Source organism: Arachis ipaensis, chromosome B06, assembly GCF_000816755.2.
Source record: "Arachis ipaensis cultivar K30076 chromosome B06, Araip1.1, whole genome shotgun sequence".
Taxonomy (NCBI): Eukaryota; Viridiplantae; Streptophyta; class Magnoliopsida; order Fabales; family Fabaceae; genus Arachis; species Arachis ipaensis.
Window position 1 is genome coordinate 133,390,808 of NC_029790.2, and position 9,209 is coordinate 133,400,016.

The window sequence follows — 9,209 nt, forward strand, 5'->3', positions numbered from 1 at the left end:
AAATTTTTTAATTAATAATTTTATTGTATGTTTTTAAGACAAGTTTATTTATTTTTTAATTATTTAAATGTTAATTCATAATTATTAGTGTAGCTTTCTCAAAGCTTCTATAATGGAGATAATAATTGACACTTATGATAATGAGAATAAAATAAATAAAGCGAGTGTTGTAGATCAGAGAGGCACTAATATCATAGCTGCTGAATGTGAGTGACATACTGCAAGCATGAATGAAGGAGAAGACTAGAACATGTGGATTGTGGAAGGCATCAATGACAAAACTTGCTCCAAAAATATGATTGGAAGCAGCAAAGGTTGGTTTTTATAAATTCAAGGACGGTCTCTCTCTCCTCATTCATTTGCTTTACTTAGCAATGCAGGAAATTCCTCCAATACCAAATTGGGAACATTCACCCTTTTGTGTTCCATTGGCTGCCTTCTTTTCAAACTTTGATTTGGACAAATAGACAAGGACAAAACAAGTCCAAGGACCCTTTTTTAAAATAATTATAAAAATAATAATCTAGAAAGAATCACACACACCTATATAACTAAAATGTTTTTATGAATTTAAATCATATAGATATAGAAGTCAGAAATTATTTTTAATATGAAAAGACAGATGGTGTTTTAGTTGAATATTGATATTTGAAGTGTATTACAGTATTATGAAAATCATTCAATACGTTCCCCACGTGTTGGCCAATATGTTGCCACGTGTCCAACACTCCCCCACGTGTTGGCCAGGATGCTGCCACGTGTCCAGCACGCCTCCACGTGTTGCAACACGCCCCCCACGTGTTGACTTCTCCCTTACAAAATCCACTCATCTGTAATTACACCAAATAATTCTATTTAAAAAAAAACACCAATATTTTTTTCATAAAAAAAAAAATCAGCCTATAGAAGTAACGTTTATGATTTTATTTTCAAAAAATAAAATAATTTGTTTTCAGATTTTCATTTAAGCCTAAATATATTGTATTTGTTTTTACGTTTCATGTTCATAAAATATTTTTCTCAACATTACTTGTAAGAGGTTATGTCAATGCTTAAAAATAGTTCTCTAAGTTATTTAAAAATGTTATTTATAAACTAAAATTAATTATTATATATTTATATACAAAAATAAATATGTAACTTCATTCATTTTTAATATATATTTTATATTAATAATTAATTTTAATATTCACCTAACATTATTATAAATTATTTAATATAATCTTATTTTATTTATGTGTCCTCATCTATCACTGATTAACTTGGATATGATCATGTCATGTATGATTATTTTAAGATGAGTAGATAAGTGCCGCTTTTCTTGGATTTATGGGAACTATGCATAGCTCAACATATTAATTAATTAATTAGCCCTCCCTCTTATATATAATATACAAATCAACAATATATTATCTTCAGTGAATGCTCCCAAAACAGTAAAACATATAATAAAAAGAAAATATTTATGCTTATCTTAAATTCACCTAGCTTTTGGCCTCTTCAATGCCTCAAGTGTCAAATTGATTTGAAACCACAGCAAAGATATAGGGATACTGAACCTTTTTATGTGTGTACAAAAAATGACAATAATGATGGGAAAACCCAACATATACATTATTGATCGATAGATAGATAGATTCTCTATCTTGCTTTGAAGCAATTTAATTATTAAAACTTACACTTTTCTGCTGCCCAAATTTCCGCACACATGCAAAAGCTGTTTGTGCCTCTTCTCTCTACCAATGCTATCAAACTTTCTACATAAGAAAGAAAATATAGTGCTTTCACTCTCTCTCTGAAAACATCATGCTACACTTGAGAACAATGATAAGCAACACTATGACTCATCTCTCATGGAGCCAATGCAATATAATTATGGGATAAAGCTTTTAGAAATGAAATTATCAGTGGTGGGTCCAAAAGGTCCATTAGGGTTTGTGTGGTAATTGGCCAAGTATAAATAATATAGAGTTCTTCTTAAAAAGGGTAAAATATATTTTTTATTCTTGAAGTTTGATAAAAGTTTTAAAAATGTCTTTAAGTTTTATTTTATTTTAATTTTGTCTCAAAAGTTTTTAATTTGCATTAAATATATCCCTAACGGCTAATTTTTCAAAAAATTTAAGACCAATTCAACAACAATATCATAAGAATAACCCTAAACACAAGAAAATCAAGCATAATTTTCATGCATTATTGTTAGATTGATCTTAAATTTTTTAAAAATTTAGCCATCGAGGATATATTTGATGCAAATCGAAAATTTTTGGGACAAAATTGAAACAAAATAAAACTTAGGAATATTTTTAAAACTTTTGTCAAATTTTAAAGATAAAAAATATACTTTACCCAATTTAAAAATTATTTTCTAATGATCTCTTTTCTATCAATAAGAGATAAGAGAAGTGATTAAATCCTTTTAATATATAGTTCTTTCTACTTTTCAACCAATTGTTTGCTCCTAAAATTGAAATTGAGCTTGCCTTCATTACCTTTAACACTATAATGTACCTCTGTTAGTGCTTCATCAATAATAATATTTATTCTTTTTTTTTTTTGTTATATTAGGTGAAACTCAAATTCAAGACTTCTAAGTAGAATGAGAGAATACATATCATGTAAGTTACAGTTTATTGGCTAATAATAATATTTATCTAATAGATAAAAAAATAGGATGCAAATTATTAGAAATCAAAATAAAAACCAAAATATTCTAATGTATGTACCTTTGCTGTATATTTTTCCTCCGAACCTTAATATTTGTTATTAGAAACCAAATTTTTTTAAAAGAAAAAATAAAGAATGATACATCTAATATTGTTAGTCATATTTATTGAGTAAATTATTATTTTATTCATAAATGCTCAGATTGATAATTTTTTTACAAATAAACAAAATTAAATTTATATTTATAAAAGATGATCAAATTATTATTTATACTATCAATAAAAATTTAAAATAAAAACAAATTTGTTTATACATAAATTTAATATTTAGATACTCTTTCATGTAGAAATCACATAGACAACATATAGTTTCACTTATTTGCAGAGTTATCTTTTGGAGGGTAAAAATAACAAATAAAAATAGAAAACAGACAATAAAATGGTGGGTGCATGTGGGTCCAAGTTAAGGAGGCAAGTGAGGGAGGGAATCGTGCATACTGCAAAGTGAGCCATAGAGCACCATACATAGACCATACGCCATAGCCACTTAGTTTGATAAAAAAAATTTATGAGATAACACCTATCAAAATTGCTAATGATAAGATAAATGTATAACTAGATATATAATATATTGTCTTAACTTTTGTAGAATGATAGAAAGAATTTATGTCTAAAGTCTTAAATTGTCAATACCTAAAATAATAATTATTGATACAGATTCTTTCCATAAAAAAAATCTTTTATTACAAGATAATCATATTAATTATTTAAAAATCAAAGTTGATTTTGTCCATCTAATACAATTACTTTTTTTTAAAAGACAAATCTTTGTTATGTGTCAAAAAAAAGATATCACTCAAATAAAATAAGACTAAAATAAAATTTTAAGGAGACTAAACTGAAATTTACATATAAAAAATTAAAATTAAGGGGGTCATTGCCCCCTTTGCTACAATGTAGCTCCGCCCCTATAACAGTACCTACTAACCAAAGATTCTTTTTTCAAATTATGAGTTTTATTCTCACTAACAACATTCTTTGAGAGTAATCTAGTTAGATTTTGAATATAAAATCCTTAATTATATTTAGTAGTAATTTAAACCTTAAGTATACCATATTCTTCTATTTTTTTTTCCAAAGATAATAGGTTATATTTTATTAATTATTAAAAAATGAAATACAAAGATGTCCAAAAGCAGGACAGTATAATAAAAGGTGGGGATTTCCCAAAAATACTACACTGAAGGTATTCATCCGATGGTGCGTGGTCGAAAAACGAAGAAAAATCTTAAAGAAGAAAGAATGATAAATCCAATTGCATGCAACTAAGAGCTTGCCTCATGGAGATGACGACCTAAACTGGGAGTTCTTTGGATTTCACGGAGCAACTTGACAGAGCTTGCTAGAATGGCAGACGGCATAGAAGTAGAACCTTCAAAAATCAACTGGTTGCGAGCTTTCCAGCAGTTCCAGCAAATGATGGCAAGCAATTGAAGATTACGGTCAGCATTCTTCAACGGGTTAAGTATTTCTGTTGATGCAGTCCACCATATCCAAAAGTCGTTAGAACTCTGAGGGGAAGACAGTCACCAAGATAACTCTGAGACCATACGTCTTTAATTCTAGAGCAATCGATTAAACAATGAGTGACTGTTTCCGTTGCTTCATGACAGCAAGGGCATATTGGTGATATAGATGGGATGCAGTGATGAATCTGAGCAAGCACCAGAAGTCGGCCATGGAGAGCTTTCCAGATAAATAGCTTAATTTTGTGAGGCAAGTTCAACTTCCATAGATCAATCCATGGCTTTTTCTGCTGCATATAATTAGGGCAAAGCTCCAGATGCGGATGGTAAAATAAATAGCCAATTCTGTAACCTGAAGCTGTATCATATTGCTTGGATTTGTTCAAATCCCATTACAATTTGTCCCTACCCTGCTGAATTTTAACTGACAAAATCCTGTTTGCAACGTCTTGGGGAAATAATTCTTGAAATGAGATTCTGATTCCAATTCCTATCTTCAGTAATTAGATCTTTAACTCTTGGAACCAACTCAGAAATAGCCTGTCTATTTGGCATGTCAGAAATCATTAAAGGATACGGAGGAGGCAGCCAAGGATCCTCAAAGGTTCGGATATTCTCACCAGTACCCACAGCCCAATTAAGACCTTTTTCAACAATCTTTCGGCCTTCCAGTATGCTCTTCCATCCCCAAGAAGGTAAGACTCCAATTTCTGCCGTTATAGCATTACCATTGCTAAAGTATTTACCTCTTAGTATTTTGGATAATAAGGAAGTAGGCTGTGTTACAAGTCGCCAAAACTGTTTGCCTAAAAGCGCCAGATTTTGGATTCTGAGATCTTTAAATCCAAGGCCTCCTTCTTTTCGTAGGCGAGTCATAGTGTCCCAGCTAATCCAAGCCATCTGCCTTTCAGAACCTTTTTGTCCCCACCAGAACTGAGAAAGTAGAGAGTGAATTCCGAAATTAAACCATCAGGCAACTTGAAGCAAGACAATATATAAATAGGAATAGCTTCTCCCACTGCCTTAAGCAATATGTGTCTACCACCTGACGAAAGAAGATTGCGCTTCCACCCTTGGATTCTTTTCCGAATCTTTTCTTTGATCATACTAAAAGAAGCCTTTTTCAATTTAGAGACTGTAGAAGGCAAATCAAGGTATTTATCCTGAGCCCCAATATGATTAATATTCATAGAGTTAGCCAGTAGTGTACGAGTAGTGGAGGGAGTGTTGTGGCTAAAGAATGCAGCAGATTTATTAAGATTTACCCTCTGGCCACTGATGCTTTCATAAGAATTCAATAATGCAGGATATTTGAACATGTTTCAGGATTAGCCTTACAGAATAAGATGGAATCATCAGCAAATAGGAGGTTGTTGACCTTGGAACATCGCCTATGTATCTGAAGACCTTGAATTAGTCTGTTTTGTTCTGCCTTGTGTAGCAAGAAGGAGAGACCTTCTGCACAGAAAAGAAAAAGATAGGGGGATAGAGGATCTCCTTGTCGAATACCTCTATTTGGTTTGAAGAAACCATAAGGTTGTCCTTCCACAATAACAGAATAAGAAATAGTTGTCACTAATTCTCGAATCCACATGATCCACCGGGAGTCAAAACCAAACTTCTCTAATATAAACCAAAGAAAGTGTCATTCTACCCTATCATATGCCTTACTCATATCTAATTTTAGCGCCATTTCATTTTCGAGACCCCTTTTTTTGTTCTTCAAGTAATGCATACACTCGTGAGCAATTAGGATATTATCAGAGATTAATCTGCATTTAATAAAAGCACTCTGCGTAGGGCTAATTAGTCTATTCATCATACCCTGAAGCCTATGTACAAATACTTTGGAGATAATCTTGTAAAAGACTGAAGATAGGCTTATTGGTCTTACCTGAGTCATATCTTTAGCATCAGAAATCTTGGAAATAAGACAGATCTGAGTGTGGTTAAAACCCTTCAAGATTCTGCCCCCAGAAAAGAAGCTCTTAACTGCTCGAAACACATCACCACTAAGTATGTTCCAGAAGCTTTGAAAAAATTTTGCTGTCATACCATCATCTCCTGGAGCACTTTGAGGATGAATGCTAAATGTTGTGCGTTTCACTTCCTCCATAGTCACTGGTCTTTGAAGCCTACGGTTCATGTGAGTTGTAACCTTAGGTTCAAAATCAGTAAACAGAGGTTCAAGGTTCTCATGACAAGTGGAAGAAAAGATGTCCTTGAAATAAGATTCAGCCACATAAGCAATACCAGCATTTGAAGTAGCCACTTCACCATCACTGCCAGTTAGTTGCCAAATTATATTCCTTCGGGTTCGATTTCTAAATTTCTGATGGAAAAAAGCTGTATTCTGATCACCAGATTTGAGCCATTTGACTCTAGACTTATCTTTCCAATAAGATTCCTCATTTTGCAATGCTTTTTCAAGTTTGTCCTCTATTTTTGAAATGATGTCGCCTCCATGAATTCTTGCTAAACGAAGTTCCTCTAATTCTGACTGTAGTAAATCAATCTCCACTTTCGAATTAGATCTATGTTCTTGCTGCCATCTGACAATCTTATGCCGACAACGCTTTATTTTTTGAGATAGGATATACATGGCTGAACCATCAATCTGTTTATGCCAAACCTCTCTAACAATCTGCCTTATTTCATCATTGGAACACCATCTTTCTTGGAATTTGAATCAGCGTTTAGATATCTCAGTTCTCGGATTAGAGTCTAAGAGAAGAGGGGCGTGATCCGAGCCTGATTCTGACAGTCTAAGAACCGTTGCATTGGGATAGAGTTGCTGCCAATCAACTCCTACCAGGAATCGGTCCAGTCTTTCCTGTATCAACTCATCACCCCTCCGTCTATTTGACCAAGTGAATGGTCTTCCGACCATACCAATATCAATCAGGGAATTATCATCAATAAAACTATTAAAGGTTTCAATAGAAGAAGGAGATTTATCACCCCCACCTTCTTTCTCCAGTTGATTAGAAATGGCATTAAAATCTCCCATTAACACAACCTTACCATCAAACTGTTGGGTGACTGAAATTAATTCAGCAAATTGAGCCATTCTATGTTGATCATTTGAACTGAGATAAACACCTAGAATACCATAGGGATCATTAGAACCAGCTGTCAGAACTGATGCCGCAATGAAAAATCTACCATGCTGTAAAATCTGAACAGTGCAACCATCACTCCATGCCATTGCCAATCCCCTTGATAATCCATCCGGATCCACAATAAACCATTCCTTGAAGTCACAAGATCTTAGTTTTCCTTCAACTTGTCGAGATTGATTTTTTGTTTCACAAATAAAACCAACATCGGGGGAGTAGGATTTGCAAATCCCTTTAAGATTGTGGATTGTCAAGGGTCTCCCCAAACCCCAACAATTCCACGAGAGCAGTTTCATATTTCTCTGGGTGCCACTTGAAGGTTGGCACCCTCCACCGTCATAACAATTATATGAGAGTTCTGAGTCTCTGATTTGTTGCCCATGGTGTAGAGAAAATCAGAATTGGTATTCAATGATTCCAAAGAGAAATAAGATATATGGAATGAGTGAATAAGAAAACGAAATGAATTAAAAGAGGAATGAATTGGGAGAGAAAACGAAAATTAAGAAGCTAAGTGGAAAAGAAATTAAGAAAAGTAGAAGAAGATGGAAAAGGGTTTGATGAAGAAAAGACAAAGAAAGGTATAACCATGGAGGCGGCGCAGTAAAATCCTAACAGAGCGTCGGGCGCTAGATGAGGAGTACGTAATCCCACTTACCATATTCTTCTATTATGAATAAGTAAAGATGCAATTGAATTAAAATTTAGTACATTTTCACCTTTTGAATGAATTTCAAACAAAATCAAACTCCAAAACAATATTGTTATCATACCTGATGGCCATAAACAAATTCAAAACCCCTTCTCTATAATATACAGCTATAATTACTATTTTTAAAATAGTTTGGTCTTAAAATATTGATTATACAAAATAATTAGTTTTACTGATTGTCATAAAAATAATTAATCATCATAAAGGGGTTAAAAAATTTATGGGAGCATGTCATATGTTTAATATGTAATTACTTATGCTGAAATAACTATGTAATTATTTATTCTAATTAAATCAAATCATTAATATAATTGATTAGTTATAATTAATATTGTTCTAATAATATATAATAAATAAATATGTAAATAATTTTATCATTTATTAGTTTTAAATATTAATTAATGCATATAAATACATTTAGAAATGTTATTGACTATTGAGAGATGAGAAAATCATAATTCCTTCGTTAGGTGACAATTGAAAATTAAAAAATATGGAAATACAATCATCAATTAAATATTCAAACACAATTTTTTTTTAAATTATACACATATATATAGAAGTATATAATTCTCCATTTTTGTTTCAATTTGGGATAAGTAATATAAATAAAAGCATAGGCAAAGTCAACTTTTATACTTCCATGGTTAAATAAAAATTAATTTTATAAATAGTTCAAATAAGTGGTATGGAATAAATAGGTTGTGAAACAACTATATATTATTGGAAAAATTTTGAGTGTATCAATAACACTAATAATAATAATAATAATAATAATAATAATAATAAAAACAAAAATGAAATATATTAATAAATAATGTTATCCCTTATCTTTCACATATCCAGTATCCATTCACTTCTACGAAAAGAAATGAGATTAAGAATAAATGGAAAGTGTAAAAGTCAACAAGACGCAGAGTTTAGTTTAAATGGTAGACCCTAAAAAAGGAAAAGAATTATGCCTTAAAAGTACCACCGAATCAACTTCAAACCACCACAAGACAAAGGTGTCCATGCAAATACAAATCAATAAAAATATTTACTTACTTTCTTTCATTTCATAGCTAAGCCCTTTCCTCATATAGCTAAAGTCTTGGTCCAAACTCCAACCTTTAAATTCCCCCTTACTTAACAAGTAAGCAAATATATATAAAAATATACAACATTTTCTAATTTCTTGTTATTA